Source organism: Lissotriton helveticus, chromosome 1_2 (assembly GCF_964261635.1).
Source record: "Lissotriton helveticus chromosome 1_2, aLisHel1.1, whole genome shotgun sequence".
Lineage (NCBI taxonomy): Eukaryota > Metazoa > Chordata > Amphibia > Caudata > Salamandridae > Lissotriton > Lissotriton helveticus.
In genome coordinates, this window is record NC_136058.1 from 79,686,093 (window position 1) to 79,705,398 (window position 19,306).

Here is a 19,306-nt window from a genome sequence, read left to right on the forward strand (position 1 = left end):
CACTCAGGGTCTGGATTCAAGTGATGCAGGTCCAGTGCTTCTCACAAAGACAAGAAGGCAGCAGGCAAAATGTCAGCACAGCAAAGCAGGAGTCCAGCAGAGTAGCATGCCATTCAACAGTACAGCAGTCCTTCTTCTTGGCAGAGTATCCACAGGTACAGAAGTGTACTTAAGTGTTGCTGTATGAGGTTCCGCTTTTACACCCAGTGGTGTCTTTGAAGTGGGGAGACTTCAAAGAGATGCATTTGAAGTACACAGATGCCCTCTTTTCCTGCCCTGGCCCCTGACTCAATATAGGGGGTATGTAGCCCTTTATGTGGGTATAGGACACAGCCTATTTAGGTGTAGATGAGGCTGGATCCAGCTCCTCCTTCCATCCTGCCAGGATTGCCCATCAGGTCACACCTACGCTCCCATTGTGTGTGGCTGTCTAGGGTGAATATACAAAGTCCAGCTGTCACCCACCCCAGACCTGTGATCAGAGACAGGCAATTTTGATTTTAAGTTGTGATGCCAGAGACACAAAACTTGAAACGTCTATCTTGTTACAATTGGGAATTACACTTATGTAATCAAATGTAATAAGGTAATCCTAAAGTTATCCTATGGGAATAGCTAGGTCTTGCAGTAGTGAAAAATGAATGCAAACATTTTTCACTACCAGGAGATGTAAACCTTTAAAATACATGCTCTCCTTTTTAAATACACTGCACACTGCCCTTGGGCTGTCTACGGCCTACCCGCAGGATGATTTATGTGTATTAAAAAGGAAGGTTCGGCCTAGCAAGAGGTTTAACTTTACAGGTCGACATGGCAGTTTAAACTGCACCCAGAGGCTCTGCAATTGCAGACCTGACACACGTTTAAAGCGCTACTGAATTGGGTGTCACAATCAGTGCTGTAGGCCCACTAGTAGAGTTTAATTTACAGGCCCTGAGCACATGTTCACTTTACTAGGGACTTATACGTAAATTAAATATGCCAATCGTAGATAAGCCACATTTACCATATTTTAGGAAGAGAGCACAAGCACTTTAGCACTGGTCAGCAGTGGTAAAGTGCGCAGAATTCTAAGGCCAGCAAAAGTGAAGTCAACAAAAACAGGAAGTCTAAAGGCAAAAAGTTAGGTGAAACTCTGCCAAGGATGCCAGGTCTAACACATGTCTGTCCCCACACAGCTGAAAATGGGAAGAGCTACCCAACCCCTATGGAGTTCTCTTCACTGGTGCGGAAGAACCTGGAGAGACCATCAGCATGGGCATGGTCAGTTCCAGGACGGTGTCCCACCGTAAAGTCCATTCCCTGTAGGTAAATGGACCACCTCAACAGTTTGAGATCCTGTTTTCCTCCTCTAGGGCCAGTAAGGTGTCTCTGCCCTCGCTAGGGATATGCCTTCACAGATTTGCTCTCTAATCCCCCTCAGGGATCCTGTGCATTAATAAGGCAATCACGTAAGCTTCATACCACTTATTAATATTGTCTCCCACCACAAAGTCAGGCACCAGACCGTTAGAAATGTGGACCCACTTATCAGAGGGCACTGAAATATTGCTGCCACCATCAATGCTGTACTCTGCCTGTCTGTCTGACCTTGAGGTCCAGCTTCTTAAGGCTCCTCAATTGAGCCAAACACTTCAAAGCAATTTTATACATAGCCAATTTATTTTGCTCTGCTTCCATGGCCAGCATTTTGTCCTCTAAGGCTCATTCTTTCCCCAATTGCAATTAGGCAAGCTCCAACTTGAGCTTCCTCTCTTCCTGCCTGTCCTCCAGCTCCTCTGAGGATAGTCTCCTGGAAGACATACTGCTCCCTGCTCTGGGAAAGATCTCCAATCCTGGGAGTATGTTACCCCCTCCTCAACAGGTCGCAGTCCAATTCCTCCTTATTATCCAGCTCTTCCTCTTCATCATCTGTTGGGGTCTGGTGGGCCTCTGCTCATGCCCTCCTGGCTTTTGGCGCTCTGTCTTTTTATTGCTCGCCTTAACAGGCAACCCCCTCCTTGAGCTGGGCCACGTGTGGCTCTCCATGTTGCCCAGCTCAAACTCCATATTTGAGCTGGGCCACAGCTCTCCATGTTGTCCAGCTCAAACTCTATCTTTGCAGGTGGGGTCACAGACATAACAGACAGGAAGAGTAAGAATTAATTTGGAAAAAGTAAAAAGGCCAACCAGAGAGAATTTACTCAAACTGGTCTTAGATATAGGATGATAGTGTACACGAAATTACCATATGGCATTGCACAAACACAAGTCCTATCGTCACCGCTGATCAATGATTTTAGGAATTGGGTTCCTGGTTGACTGGGATTTTAGCCCTGGTCAAGCAGTAAACACAAGCTTAGTAAGGGTACGGCACCAGTAATCCCCAAATTAACCAGTGCTCACCATCTGGTAGCTTGGCACAAAGCAGTCCGGCTTAACTTGAAGCAACACACTGTAAAAACAGTAAAAGCACCACAAAAAAAGATCCACCATGCACACCCCCTCCCTAAGCCATAAATGGCCCTAGGGACCCCATGCCCAATAGCCAGCTCATATGCTATGTTCTGGGGTGCCTACCCCCGGGACACACCAGTTCCTCCTGCCCCCACTGGCCCTGGCAGGGCAACCTGTGTTTGCTCTCACTTGACAGGTGCAATTTCAAAACTCCATCCACGTGGGATCAACACCAAGTCCACTCCCAGAGGGAAGAAGCAAGAAAAATGCATTGAAGTGGGCAGGGAAACAGTTAATGTTTTAGGGAAACAATGGTTCTGGTGTGGCCTAAAAAGTCCAAAAGAAAGTGACCTGTCAGAGGACACTATGGTAGGATTGAAGATAATTTAGTTCATATTTTAGGGAGTGGTAAGTAATATACATGTAGGTCAATTTATGGCTGTTATTTATTTTCAAAACAATAGTATTCAGGTGTTCACACAGGTAAGTGACAACAAGCATGAAAAGAAAAGTGAGGGTGATTTTAAAACTGCTCCCTAAAATATTAACTAAATTATCTTCAATCCTGCTATTGTGTCCTCCGACAGGTCACTTTCTTTTGGACCTTTGAGGCCACACCAGAACGATTGTTTACCTAAAAGATTATACCACCCCATGTTCACATATCGGGGTACCCTTGTTTCTCTTTAGTACTACGGAAACAGTTAAAATAATGTTCCTGCCTGGAGGAAGCAAGCAGCATTTTTAGCTGCTCCCTGTCTGGGGGAACAGTGCTGTCTCCTGCTGGAGGTGGGGGGCTGACTGTGGTCCACTGGGGCCTTGGGGCTCCCCCGGGGTCCCCAACCATAGTGTTTGTTGGCCGGGTTCCGAGGGGATAGGAACCCATGGCCAAAATTGGCCTGGGGAGGGTGCTGCTTGGCCCCCACCACCTTAGGACAAAGGGTATGCGGTCCCCAGGTCTGAAATCAGCCCGGGGACGGGACTGCTTGCCCCTTCCCCTATTGTAATCTGACTGAACCCTGGGGGATGGATTCCCTGGTGCCAAAATCAGCCCAGGGAGGGGGGCTGTGTGACACCCTCCCCTGTAAATATAGTGGCGGGTCCCAAGGGATGGGTTGCCAGGGGCCAAAATCGGCACGGGGAGGGGCCACATGCCCCTCCCTTAAAAAATGCATCTGGCTTCGGGGGATGAGGTCCCAGGAGCTGAAATCAACCTGGTGAGGGGGGTCATGTAGCATCTTTCTCTTTGGACTTTGGCTGGGCCCCAGGGATGGAATCCCCATGGCCGATATCAGCCCAGGACGGGCTGTGTGTCCCCTCCCTCATTGATGAAAGACGCAGACCCCAGGGCTGAAACCGATAAATATAGTGGCAGGCCCTGTGGGATGGGGCCACTGGGGCCAAAAACAGCCCTTGAGAGTGGGGCCACATGGCCCTCCTCCCCTATTGAAATATGGCCATGCCCCGGAGGATAGGGTCCCCGGGTCCGACATCGGCCCAGGAGGGGGCCACTCTGTCACCCCTCTCAGTTGCAACTAAAGTTTTGACCCTATGGAGGAGGTGGGTCCTGGGCAGGCCCCCCCTTTACATTTGAATAAATTGCACATTTAGCCTCACAGAGTAGTCCCTGGGGCTTCAAAGAGTGGTTCAGGCCCACCTACAGTATTTATATAAAGACCCGGGATTAATAAAGGGGGGGGGGAGAAAATAATAAAAAGTGAAAAGAAAGCAGGAGAAACAAAATATGGGGGAAGAGGAAGGAGAGAGCAGTAAAAACCGAGTCAAAAGCAGGAGAAAACACTATGAATAATGGGGGAAATGAATAGAAAAAAAGCAGTAAAACAAACGAGCCAAAAGAAGGACATGGCACTCAGAAAAATGGTGAGGACCTGTAGTCAACCACTCCATGCGCAGTGTTAGATTGGCTGCACACGTGGGGTCGGCCACACTCCGTTTAAATAAAGTTAGAAATTCACTGAAAAGGGTGCAGGGGCATTAAAGTAAGGAATTGGCATTTAAAAACCCTTGGAAATTCACTAAGAAAACAAAGGTTACAGTGACGTTATAGTTATGTTCTGAGTTTACATGCACACAACCACAGAAATTCAGCTGTTATAGGTAGTTATTTCATGTAACTATAACTCGTGACCTAAGGTAACTATTTTGCACCCTCGCCATGCACAGCTAATTACCCCACAAATTACATTTACTGATCTTCTATGACATCATTGATATTATCACTTCAACATTTACAATAAATTATGCATGCCAGAACTCTGCATAGTGGCAGCACAAGTTATAGTTACCTTAGGGCATGAGTTATAGTTCCTTGAAATATCTCAAACTATAACAGCTAAATGACTCGCACTCCTCGATTCAAGTTCCCAGGATTTTTTTGCCAATTGAATCCTGGGAACGTGAATCCTTAAATGCGAGTCATTTTTGGTAATCCTGGATATATAAATATATATTTTTTTATTTTCAGAGTTTTATATAGCGCAAACTAGACCTGAAGATATCGGGTATCAGAGCGCTTTACATAGTACCAGTTTCGTTACGCAAGGACACATTCATTTTTGTTAGGCATGGGTAGATTAAGTGATTTGCCCAGAATCACAGGATTTTGAGCGACGTTGCCAAGACTCAAACCCATTTCCCAGCTTCAAAGTCGACTGCTCTAGCCGTAAGGTTACATCCTCTCCCCAATGAGATATATATACATGTGGCCCCTTTAAAGATACCTTAATTACAAGTACACGTGGTAAACAGCGTTTACAACGCAACTTTTACCACGCACTACCTTTACCACGCAACTTTTACAACGCAAGTCATTACAACGACTTGCGCTTGCGCTGGGGGGCGCTGTAGGATAGGGAATAGTTTCATTTACTATCCAAAACCTGCTCTACTATCCACGGGGACTGGAGTTGGAATAGTAAATTAAACTATTCACTATCCAGCACCCCCCAGTGCAAGTCGTTGTAACGACTTGCGTTGTAAAAGTTGCGTGGTAAAGGCATGCGTTGTAAAAGCATGCGTAGGAACGACACACATCCGTACACGTTTCGGCGTTCTGCCTTCTTCTGCTTGTTTAAAAAACAGCGCAACCTGTTTTGATGGCATTTTAAACAGGTAGATGTAATTTCAATGGATGTAGCAGCTTAACATTAAAAGAGGACTAAATAAAGCAAATTCTTGATGTCAAAAGAATACAAGGAAAGTTACACTATCTCATTGATTGGAAAGGTTACAATGCTTCCGAAAGATCCTGGGAACCGGCCTCTAATTTGAATGCCCCTAGGTTGGTTCAGCGTTTTCATGCCCTGCACCCTTATAAAGCCCAACCAATACTGCAACCTTTGGCGGGGAGGGGGAGGGGACTGTTATGGGTATAACTATTTTCACTTGTAAACTGTCAACACGTGGACCACGAGTCTCCTAAATGCATACGTGAGTGGCAAATGATGTTTAAATCGCTCGCGCGTTCATGTCATTGCTTAGTCTCGTTCGTTATTTAGTCCTTACCTGTCTCCTGTTCCCGCCGGCTGTCCTTCATCTGGATTCCTCCTTCGTCTGGCTCCTGATTCTGTTCCTGTCTTCCTTGGCTTCTCCTGCCTCTGCCGGTCGCATCGGAGCTTCACTCCCGTAAACCTTCAAAAGAAAGCACAAACAAAAGTGAAGTTAAAATCGGCAGGGGCGTAACAAAGGACCCCGCAGCCCCCGCGGTGCGGGGGGGCCCCAGGCTTCCCTACATTTGAAGGGGCCCCCTCAGTCCCACACTGAAGTGAGTGCTGAAGCACAGGCCTGAGCAATGAATGCATCAGGTCTGTTTAGCTTCAGCCTTTCCAACTGGCAGGTAGCAGTGCTCTGAAGAGCCCGGGTACAAAAAAGAAACAGTTTCAATTTATTAGCGTTAGTTTCTTGACAGCATAGAGAGGCCTGGAAGGAAAGACACCCCAGCGCTGGAGTGCAGAAAGAAATATTGAAGAGAGCGGCAACCAGGAGAGGTCAAAGGGCAGTTCAATGGAAGAAGCAATGCAGAGCGGGAGAGAGAGATGGTAGAACTGTGTGATTAAGGGGGGGCACACAGAAGGACTTGGTGCAGGAAGCCTGGGGACCCTCCAACCTTGCACCTTGCTAGGGGCGTAACCACAGCCAGTGGGGGGAGGAGGGGGCACTCTGCAGTAAATGAAGGGGGCCCCCTAAGCTCTTCGGTGAGAGCTGTGAGAGAGAGGCTTGTTCCTCTCTCTCAAGCAGCCTGCACAAGCTGGCCCAGGACTGAAGAGAAACAAAGTATCAAGTTACAATGTTTCTCTTCAGTCAGAGCCAGAGCCAGGCCCGGAACACGGATGGGGTGGGGGCCCCATAGACAGCATTCCCCACAGGGCAGGGCACTGCTCAGGAGTCAGACCCTGAGAAGGGTGGGGGCCCCGGAGACAGCATTCCCCACAGGGCAGAGCACTGCTCAGGAGTCAGACCCTGAGAAGGGTGGGGTCCCCAGAGGAGACAGCATTCCCCACAGGGCAGGGCACTGCTCAGGAGTCAGACCCTTAGAAGGGTGGGGGCCCCAGAGACAGCATTCCCCACAGGGCAGGGCACTGCTCAGGAGTCAGACCCTGAGAAGGGTGGGGGCCCCAGAGACAGCATTCCCCCAGGGCAGGGCACTGCTCAGGAGTCGGACCCTGAGAAGGGTGGGGGCCCCAGAGACAGCATTCACCACAGGGCAGGGCACTGCTCAGGAGTCAGACCCTGGGAAGGGTGGGGGCCCCAGAGACAGCGTTCCCCACAGGGCGGGGCACTGCTCAGGACCCTGAGAAGGGTAGGGGTGGGGGCCCCAGAGACAGCATTCCCCACAGGGCAGGGCACTGCTCAGGAGTCGGACCCTGAGAAGGGTGGGGCCCCAGAGACAGCATTCCCCACAGGGCAGGGCACTGCTCAGGAGTCAGACCCTGAGAAGGGTGGGGTCCCCAGAGGAGACAGCATTCCCCACAGGGCAGGGCACTGCTCAGGAGTCAGACCCTTAGAAGGGTGGGGGCCCCAGAGACAGCATTCCCCACAGGGCAGGGCACTGCTCAGGAGTCAGACCCTGAGAAGGGTGGGGGCCCCAGAGACAGCATTCCCCCAGGGCAGGGCACTGCTCAGGAGTCGGACCCTGAGAAGGGTGGGGGCCCCAGAGACAGCATTCACCACAGGGCAGGGCACTGCTCAGGAGTCAGACCCTGGGAAGGGTGGGGGCCCCAGAGACAGCGTTCCCCACAGGGCGGGGCACTGCTCAGGACCCTGAGAAGGGTAGGGGTGGGGGCCCCAGAGACAGCATTCCCCACAGGGCAGGGCACTGCTCAGGAGTCGGACCCTGAGAAGGGTGGGGGCCCCAGAGACAGCATTCCCCACAGGGCAGGGCACTGCTCAGGAGTCAGACCCTGAGAAGGGTGAGGGCCCCAGAGACAGCGTTCCCCACAGGGCGGGGCACTGCTCAGGACCCTGAGAAGTGTGGGGGCCCCAGGGACAGCATTCACCACAGGGCAGGGCACTGCTCAGGGGTCGGACGGACCCTGAGAAGGGTGGGGGCCCCAGAGACAGCATTCCCCACAGAGCAGGGCACTGCTCAGGAGTCAGACCCTGAGAAGGGTGGGGGCCCCAGTGACAGCATTCCCCACAGGGAGGGGCACTGCTCAGGAGTTGGACCCTGAGAAGGGTGGGGGCCCCACAGACAGCATTCCCCACAGGGCAGGGCACTGCTCAGGAGTCAGACCCTGAGAAGGGTGGGGGCCCCAGAGACAGCATTCCCCACAGGGCAGGGCACTGCTCAGGAGTCAGACCCTGAGAAGGGTGGGGGTGGGGCCCCAGAGACAGCATTCCCCACAGGGCAGGGCACTGCTCAGGAGTCGGACCCTGAGAAGGGTGGGGCCCCAGAGACAGCATTCCCCACAGGGCGGGGCACTGCTCAGAAGTCAGACCCTGAGAAGGGTAGGGGTGGGGGCCCCAGAAATAGCATTCCCCACAGGGAAGGGCACTGCTCAGGAGTCGGAATCTGAGAAGGGTGGGGGCCCCAGAGAAAGCATTCACCATAAGCATTCACCATAGGGCAGGGCACTGCTCAGGAGTCAGACCCTGAGAAGGGTGGGGGCCCCAGAGGAGACAGCATTCACCACAGAGCAGGGCACTGTTCAGGACCCTGAGGTGGGTAGGGGTGGGGGCCCCAGAGACAGCATTCATCACAGGGCAGGGCACTGTTTAGGATCCTGACAAGGATGGGGGTGGGGCCCCCAGTGGCAGCATTCTCCACAGGGCACAGCCTCTGAGAAGCTTTGGATGAGGCAGCACAGAGGAGAACTGACAGGGGCCGGAGCAGGATTGCAGCTCCCTCCAGGAACAGGATCTGCTGGGACCCATTTGAAGGTAAACAAGCATTTGCAATATATGGTTTTGTAATATATTTGCATATATGCAAGTCATATATGGTTTGGATTGGAATAGTTAGCTGTGGAATTGTGTTGTGTGGATTGGATCTGTGTAGTGATATAATGTGGCATGGTGTGTAGTGTAATTATGTGGATAGAAATGTTGTGGGATTGAGTAAACTAGAATTATGTGGAGTGGGATTGTGTGTCATGGAGTGGGATTGTGTGTTTTGGAGAGAGATTATCTGCAATGGTATTGTGTGCTGTAGAGTGTAGTGGTGTTTACTTATGTGGTGTGCGGTTAAATATTGTAGCATGATGTGGAATTTTGTGGTGTAGATTAGATGTATGTGGTGTGTTGTGTAATTGTGTTGTTGGTTTGAATTATGTAGTTTGTTGAATTATGTGGTGTGGAATGGAAATGTGTAGAGTTCAATTTGTGTGACGTGGAAGTGTGCGCTATTGAGTGAAAATTATATTGAGTGGTATTAGGAATGTTGCTACGTGGTGCTGAGTGTTATTATGTGTAGTGTAATTATGTTGTGTGATGAATTGTGTGGGGATGAATTGTGTGACGTGTGGAATTATGTGGCATGGTGTGGTGTACAATTGTGTGGAGTGGAATTATGCAGCCTGTTGCAGAGTTGTATTTTGTGGAGGGTAATTATGTGTTTCAGAGTGGAGTGTAAATATGTTGTGTGAAGTATAATTATAAAGGTTGAAGTGGAATTATGTGTAGTTGAATTGTGTTGTGTGGAGTATAATTATGTGGTTTGGAGTGGTATTAAGTTGTGTGGAATGTTATTATCTGATGTGGAATTATGTGGTATGGCGTGAAGTGGAAATATGTGTTTTTTAATTTTTAGGATTGCAATTATGTGGTATGGAATGTTGTAGGGTTAAATCATTTATAGTAGAGTTCTGTGGAATGGAATTTTGAGATGTTCAAATGTGCTGTGTGTGGTAGACTTAGCATAGCTGCCAAGGTTTCAGATTACGATGTGTGAAATTTTCATAATTTCAGTGTAATTATGAGTGACATTTCAACATGACAGGGGCATAACAATCAACCACATTCCAATAAATTAAAGGAAAACTGTATTAAAAAATTTTTAAGAATTAATTAAGATCATCAGGGTAAGACATAGCAGAGCTGGCTCTAAAAGGAGCCCCCTAAAAAGGCTGGGGCCCTGGGCCAGAGCCCACGTTGCCCATGTCTTAAAACGTCTCTGCGTGGCTGGCACGGTCCCTTGTGGTGATCTAGCTAGAAGTGCTGGTACGGTCCATTTAACGCTATGGTGTCCCTTGAGAAATGCTGCACTGTCCTTTTAAGTACAGAAACAACAATACCCTAGATTCCAAAGTCACTTCATCTCCATTCATTTAAGGGAGAAAGAACCACACTATTTTCTGCTGGTGGTTGGGTTATTTATTTTACCCAAATTCTTTCAATTTTATTCTTATATAATACAAGCATTTGCAATGCAATAGGTCTCGCATTAGGAAAGTTTGAGCTATTGGTATTGTAAATACCAAATTTTTTATTTATGTGCTGGTTTTGAAAATAGATAAATTAATAGCTTTGTCATTTACAATGCCAATAGGTTTACCTTTCGCAAATGTGACACCTATAGCATTTGTAATGCAATATGTGTTGTATTTACGTGACTTAGATGTATCGATATTACAAATAACAATGGCTTTTAATTTTTTTAAATAATTAATACTTAAATAAAAGTTATTGTAATTTATAACGGCAATAGCTTAAACTTTTGTAAATACCTTTTGCGAAGATTATGTTCAGTGTATTTTATTGTGACGAAAATCCAAGAACAGAAGTGAAATATTAACATCTTTTTGTGACATTTTTAATAAAGCTTGAAACATTGAGAGAACATATTTGAACCAGTTGTTGAATGGTTGCACAGATTGATGCTGTGGTGGCGCTGAGTGATGTGGTGGTGACGAGGGATGCTGTGGCGTTCAGTGATGCTGTGGTAGCGCATAGTGATGTTGTGGTAGCGCATAGTGATGTTGTGGTGCCCCTGAGTGATGCGGTGATGGTGCTGAGAGATGCTGTGGTGATGCGACAGATAGATAGAGTGAGGGCGATAGATAGAGTGAGGGCGATAGATAGAGGGAGGGCGATAGATAGAGGGAGGGCGATAGATAGATAGAGGGAGGGCGATAGATAGATAGAGTGAGGGCGATAGATAGATAGAGTGAGGGCGATAGATAGAGGGAGGGCGATAGATAGAATGAGGGCGATAGATGGATAGAGTGAGGGCGATAGATGGATAGAGTGAGGGCGATAGATGGATAGAATGAGGGCGATAGATGGGATAGAATGAGGGCGATAGATAGATAGAATGAGGGCGATAGATAGATAGAATGAGGGCGATAGATAGAAGGAGGGCGATAGATAGATAGAGGGAGGGCGATAGATAGATAGATAGTGGGAGGGTGATAGAGAGAGGGTGATAGATAGATAGAGGGAGGGCGAGAGATAGAGGGAGGGCGATAGATAGATAGAGGGAGGGCGATAGATAGATAGATAGAGGGAGGGTGATAGATAGTTAGATAGATAGAGGGAGGGCCATAGATAGATAGATAGATAGATAGATAGATAGATAGGATACCGTACAATCTATTCCAGTTCCAAGGAAAAGAATCATGTCCGCATTAAGAGCGGGGCAAGAAGGGGAAGAAGGGGTACATAGATTAATATAAAACAGTAACATTAATATCCATCAATGGTAGGGGGAGAAAGAGAAACCCAGTTTTTGTCCCACTTAAAAAGCCCTCTACGGAGTACAAAGGGTCTAGGCAGCAGTTTACTTAACAGGTCAAACACACATATTTTTCTTCCTGCACTTGCCTGGGGCCTGGCTCAGTGTTTACACTATAAATAGTTAAGGGAGCCAGGCGACGGAGCTACACGTCACAAGGATAAGGAATGAAAGAATGGAGAGATACACCAGACAAAGTGGAGATAGATGAAAGAATAAAGAGAAAATGCAGAGAATGGATAGATAAAAGGGAGAGGACAGATGAGGAATGTGCGGAGAGACGCAGGGGATAAGGGAAGGAGAGAGAGTTAAGAGAACAGAGAAATGCATAGAGATTAAGAGTGAAGAGCAAATGAAAGAGTGGAGAAAAACAGGTAGTACAGAGAAAAGAAGAGGGTTCAGAGATGCAAGGGAGAATGGAAAGGTTCCGGAGCGAGATGTAGAGCCTAGAGAGCAGAGAAAGAGGAGTTGGTCCGGAGAGAAAGAACGAAAGACAAAGAAGAAAACCATAAGAGGAGAAATGTGTGAACTGTAAATAAAGATAAAAAGACTGAGGGGAGAATGGGAGCACGTAGAGAAGAGTGAAATGAAGTGATAGAAGAAAGGGGACAAAAAGGGCCTAACGTAATTTAGTAGAAAAAAAGAGAGAGAAGTGGTGAGCTAGACATAGTGCACAATGGAAATATCTGCGGAGACTGGATAGAAGGGAAAGTGGAGAGATACGTGTAGGAAAGGTGGGGCGGGGTGAATGAAGAAAAGCAGTGAGATACAGAGCCACCGTGAGGCAGGTAGAAGGAAGATATATATGGAAGTCTGGACAGATATGGCAGACAGAGGCAAGAGCAGGGGACAGTTAAGAGATAGAGGGAACAGAGCGAAAGGGACAAGTATTCGGTACTGCTGCGCAGTCACTCACAGTAAAGGTGAGGATTTCAGCAGACACAGGCAAAGGATCACACGCTCGGGTGAGAGGCTGACGAGATTCACAGCTCCTCCCAAGGTATCACTTGCACAAAGGAAGCCCTTATCTGCCAATAGTCCAATTTCATGCTGACAGGAAAGGGAAAACATCTCTCAACAAGCATTGGCAGCTGCAAAATTAACGTTAAAAAAAAATCCATTTGGCCTCCGCGAAAAGCTTCTCCTCGGCAACTTGTAGTAAAGGGTGACAGTAGCACGTTACACATATAATAGGTACACACTCGCCAATGACCACTCGATAGCAACCGCCTTCATCTGAAGAACATAAACTTAGTCAGACAAAGACAATGTAACCACACGCAAAAGAGAGAACGACGGTTATCGCCACCCAAACTGAGTCCGTACAAACAGCAGCACACAATTCACACCAACACTGAACACTGACACCAGATACGAGAAAACTCCACTAGAATAAAAAAAATACATCACTGTACTTTTGATGGAGACTACCAAAAGCACATCAAAATATTCTAAATGCATGATACATACGTACTATATATATATGTACACTCCACTTTTAAAGGACATTGGACCGAGCACACAGAACACAGTTTAGAGCAGGAAATAGCCACAATCCACCTTTGAGGGAAACAAACGAACATTTAGCAATCACGCCACACTCTTGAAGAATCTCCTCCCCCCCACATCTAACCCCGGGGCTGGTGGCTCAGTGGACTAATGCGTTCACTCTAGGGGACTGTTTGACCTTATGGTCGCAGGTTCAAATTCCGGCGGGTCCACTCAGCCTTTCATCATTCGGAGATCGATAAAATGAGTACCATTGAGTTGGGTAACAATAAGCATCTGTTATTCAGCACTAAGTTGCCCACGGGTGAACGTGCATTTTGTGATGTTATAAAGCAGTTTCCTCCACCTCTCAGTAAGACAGGAGCACTCCGACTACCAATATGGGGTGAGGAAATGATTTATGTGATATGGTATTCAGAACCTATAACTATTTAGCACCAGGTAGGTCAGCAAACAGTAGAATATGAAATTTTGGAACAGGGCCAATACAAACAAACAAAACCCGATGCATACTGGAACCTCGGTAAAGAGCAAATTGCTCTCATACAACACCCTCCATTCTTTCAAAGTGTCTGGAGTCAACACATTCGACGCCTTAGTGCTTATTCACTTAAGCAACACATTGAAGAGTGCACAGGTGTTTGCAACCTCCGTGAAGGTCGATGCACCAACCAAGAAGCTTGCTAGGCAATGGATAGCAGCACCTTCAAACACCACTTTATATGCACTGTTCTGCATTCCTTTTCCCTGGTGGGTGCCTTTCCTGTCCTGACTCCCCCGGCCAAGTTACCTTTCCCGTACCTAGTGCACTCCTCCACCTCACCACCATGACACCACCGTTTCTGCTCCCGCTATAGATTTCTATCCTGGAAACATCGGCGCTGACATGGCGTGACCAGCACAGGTGTGAGATAGGAAACACGACGGGTAAACAGAGGTGTGACGGCAGCGCGGCCGCGCGCAGGCCGGAAACAAGGATCTTGTTCACAGACTCCAGCGTATTGGATCACGGCGCATGTGCAAGCACTGTGCTTTAAAGGGACAGCACACGGATGAGCTGCGCTCGCTAAATTATAGGTTTGTAAATAAAAGAGCACTATCCGTCCGCGCTTGCGCGGTCATTCTAGGCATGCTTCTGATCATCGGCTGACCACGCTCCACACGTCAATGGTTGTGCTTTTGGTCAGGTTGGTGCAACTGCGGGAATGCTAATGTAACAGGCTGAGGATCGCCGGGCGCGAAGCAGCGCGGTGGGAATGCACGTCGCCGTGAGCGTGCACAATGGATCACCGGAAAAGTTAGCCGACCTCCGAGTCAGCCTGCTGCAGACACTGACCCGCTGCAGAAGGAGAGGGAAACGCGGAAAGAGACAATGAGTGGGGGGTGGGGCAGAGAGGGAGGGTGTGTGTGTGTGTGTGTGTGTGTACGTGTGTGTGAACAGTGTGCTGCATGTGGCCATCTCTTGTCTGAATGCTGGTTTGCCTGCGGGACAGGAGATGTGCACGGCTCCGGGAGGCTGGGCATGCGCGTCCACGATGTGCAATCGGCGCTCGTGCCCAGGTCTATGTCCCTTGAGACCCAACTCGGCAGCAATAGGTCTCGAGCGAGACCTAAAAATTAATTTCCATTTTCTGCTGCTAAACTCCAAGGAAGAACTACCCTTCGCTTTAATCTACAATTAATGTATTTTATTGGGCACCACTATGATTTTTCACCACAAAACACGTTTATCAAGTCTTGGCAAGGGCAAGTCATCACCACTAACTTAGCAGCAGTCAATAGTAGAAGCACTAGTAAATTCAGACCAAATAATTACAGACTACCAATTGCCACCAACCTTTACTCAGGCTCCTAAAGGCAACGATCCTTATGTTGCCCCAGGAATAGCACTTCACATACCTTGCTTCACCACAAGCTTGACTCAAACCCCAATACCACCACAAGGGTCTAATATTCAACTTGCTTTCTTTGGCCCGCCTAGTTCTTTCAAGTAGCTACATTTGTGAAATGCTTTGGCACTCTGTCAAATCCTACCCATGAACAAATTGAGAGAAGTGAAGAAATGTGGTGGACTCCGAGACAGTTGGCAGTGCAGGACATGTATGCAGACTTCGCTCAGTGAGAAGAGGGCTAATGAAGTACCCGAACAGGGTGGGAAGAGAAGCTGCTAACATGGGGTACAACTAGACCCTTGAAACTTAGGGCAGATAAACACAGTAGACCTATGTGAATAGGTGAGTGTAGAATACAAGATTCAGCAAGAGGATGAAGAAGGGATATACAGACTAGACCATAACAAGTGGCATGTATTAAGAAAAACAGAACTTCAGAGGGCTTTGTTATACTGAAGGCCCTCAAAGCAACTCACAGGCAGCACATCATATCAGCCAAACGCAAAGTACTAGACCATCACCACCAATTAAACCAGCAACAAAATGCTTTAAGACAATTTGCCACTCCATTAGTCCCCCTACCAGGCTAGCCTATTCCTCACTCTATAAAAAGTCCAATGCCATCAACTTCTTCTTCATTGAAAAAAATACAGAAGATCCAACAGCACATTGACGATACCAAGCCTGCCTCATCTATCACCTTCACTCCTCTCAGTAGGATCAGCGATAGGCAACCTTAAAAAGCTTACCTCTCACACATCGGGCTGACACATTAGTACCTCAAAGCCATTTCCTAGGAAGTTTGTCTTACCATTGTCTTTCATTGAAACACTGAGGCTGATCTTACCCCTACTTACCATTGTTAATGCCTCCCTCACTCAAGGCCTCTTTTCAGAAGCTTTCAAGAATTGCCAGATCGTTCCACTCCTAAGAACCCTACACCAGACTGATGACTTCATGAACTAAACACATATCACTCTACTACCGTTCATCAGCAAGATCACTGAAAAAACAGTCTATGGTAAACTCCAAGATCACAGCAACGCTAATAATCTCCAGCATGGCCTGCCAGTCTGGCTTCAGATCATGCGGCAGCACATGGACCGCTCCGTTACACATTGCAAACGATGCACTTTTGACCACAGATGAAGACGGACCCCCCCCCCCATCTCCTCTTATTTCTGTAAGTTGCCTTCAACAGTCTAGCATCCCTCCCTCGAGTCATAAATGATTCATCATCAATGTCTTTTAATGCTTCTCCTCCAACTGACACCAGTTTCTTCATAAAGGCAGCTCTGGGTCCCAATAGACCCCCATCAGATGTAGAGTCCTACAGAGCTGCTTATTGTCTCCTGCCACCTTGAACCTACACATGAAGCCTCTTGGTGCTCTTCTCACAGATAAAATCAATCTGCTGATGAAACAACTATATTTACGTCTCCTCTGCTTTGGAGAGCCAATGAGTCAAACGCTGCTTGCACATCACCCAGACCTGCCTAACTGAAGCTCAACCCAACCAAGACAGAACGCCTGCTATTAGCCTAGAACAATAGTCAATATACAGTGCAAACCTGTCAGAATGATATGACACGCGACTGCTTCAAACCCAAACTCTCACTGAATCCCAAATCACTTTGATTCATTCTGAAAACCAACCTCTCCCTCGAGGAACATGTTACCAAAAAACACAAGGAAAGCCTGGTACCAGCTCTCCCTTCTAAAGAATATCAAACTGTATCCTCCAGAAAGTAACTTTAGAACTAATGTTCATGCCCTTGAAGTCTATTATCTGTATTTAAGAAGTGACATACTCCATGGCCTCACAGACTCTACACTGGCACCCTGTAGGGGCATCCTACATGCTTCAGCACATCTTATCCACGGCCTGACAGAATATGATCACATCACCCCAATCTGATGGAAGTGCTTTGGCTCACATTGCCAGCATACACCATCTTCAAGACCAGCTGCATCATTTGCAAATCTATCACAACCAGCACTCCTGCTTATCTTGAAGGTAAGCTCACCCTGTATATTGGTTTTCAGAATACCTGCATAATGTTGGAGTGGGAATTTAAGAGCTAAATATGTTCACTTTCAGAGTTCTGATGTGTGCAGAGCACCTCTCGGGAGCTGTCGATCACCAGGTAGTGATCACATAACTAGGTACAAGACCCTCCTAAAGAACCCTGTTGGAGAGAAAGTGTTGCTCTACTACTTTAAACCATTGGTCTGAATTAGTGTGTTTTGGAATTCTTGTGTTTATTTTGATTTCTTTGCATCTTTCCCCAACGTAACATACTGACATACTGACATTTCCTGAAATGTGCAGTTCCGCCTGACGTAAGAGCTTTGAAAACTTGCCCACATTGATAATGAGGCAGCATAAAACACTTACATAACAGACTTAAGAGGTCCGAGGGCAGAACTCTAGTTTGTTCTGCGTGTATTTGCTTTCACTCTAGCTGCATCTAAGATGACGAAATAATTTGCAAGGTGCATAAAGAGACCTGTCGCATAAGGGCAGTGCATGAATTCTGCTTAGGCGGTGAGGATGAAGTAAACATGCTTGCAGTGCAGGAATTCAAATACGGTGGAGGAGCGGGGGGCTGGCCCCACTGAAGCGGTAGAAGATTTGAATCGGGTATAGAGGGGAGGGCGGTCTCTGGAAGGATGAGGGAGTCATACGACTAGGATGGTGCAAGCCACGGAAGAAAGGATTGAGTAACACTGAACTGCGAAAGGGCATGCTGAAGCAGGAAAGTGCAGAGGATTACACAAGCACTACACAGTGGGACGGCTGGGGGCCCCATGGTGACTGCGGGTGAGGATTTCAGACTTACTAGTTGGGTACATTAAGAGGCGGGGAGGAGGGGGGGGGGGTGGTGGGATTAGGCTGCAAATGGCGGGAAGTCGGCCTGAGCTCTGACAGGAATGTCACCCGCCAACAAGCCTTTCAGGCAGGAGCGCCGCATGCCCCCGGCCTGAGGAGACCCGCGCCTCAGGCCTCCGGTCTGAAGTGCACGCCCTGCCTGAGGAGCGGCTGGTGCCCCCCGGCCTGAGGTGCGCCTCCTTCCCCCCCCCGTACCCCGTACCCCGTACCCCGTACCCCGTACCCCGGCAGTTAGTGCATGCCCCATCCGGTGCCCCCCACACCGGCCTGTGGCCCGAGTTACCTCAGACTCCGCTGAGGAGAGGCGCTCCCTTCCCCGGCACCTGTCACTTTCCTCCACCGGTGGCCTCCTCCCTTACCCGGATCCCTGCCGCCCCGTTCTCCGTGCGGCCACACGCAGTCCGGAAACAGTTCACATACTTCAGCGTAATGGATCACGGCGCATGCGCAAGCACTGTGCTTTAAAGGGACAGCACATGGATGAGCTGCGCTCGCTAAATTATAAGTTTGTAAATAAAAGAACACTATCCGTCCGCGCTTGCGCGGTCATTCTAGGCATGCTTCTGATCATCGGCTGACCACGCTCTACACGTCAATGGTTGTGCTTTTTGGTCGGGTTGGTGCAACTGCGGGAATGCTAATGTAACAGGCTGAGGATCGCCGGGCGCGAAGCAGCGTGGTGGGAACGCACGTCGCCGTGAGCGTGCACAATGGATCGCCGGAAAAGTTAGCCGATCTCCGAGTCTGCCTGCTGCAGACACTGACCCGCTGCAGAAGGAGAGGGAAACGCGGAAAGAGCCGGTGAGTGGGGGGTGAGAGGGGTGTGTGTGTGTACCTGTGTGTGTATGTGTGTGTGAACAGTGTGCTGCACGTGGCCATCTCTTGTCTGAATGCTGGTTTGCCTGCGGGACAGGAGATGTGCACGGCTCCGGGAGGCTGGGCATGCTCGCCCACGATGTGCAATCGGCGCTCGTGCATCAGTCGATCTCCCTTGAGACCCAACTCGACAGCAATAGGTCGAGAGAGCTCGACCTAAAAAGGGGCAACTGTTCTTCACAGATTTGCACACACAAATTTTTACCAACAAACATTTACAGTAACATACTATTTCCTACACAGCGAGAGTTCCGCTGAGTTGTTAAGAATAAGATTATTGAGAATATCTTGGAGAATGAATTAAATACTAACAAGATATTGGAATATTGTGTAAACAAACGCAATTGGCAGTGCAATTGATTTGCCTTGCTTAATAACATTTCTTGCGTTCCACATTGGATTATTAACAGTGATTGTGAATACTCTGTGTAATGATTTTTTGAATCTATTCGTTTCATTGATTATGTGAATTTATTTTTGTCTCACTGACTACCGTTATAAGTAGGAAAT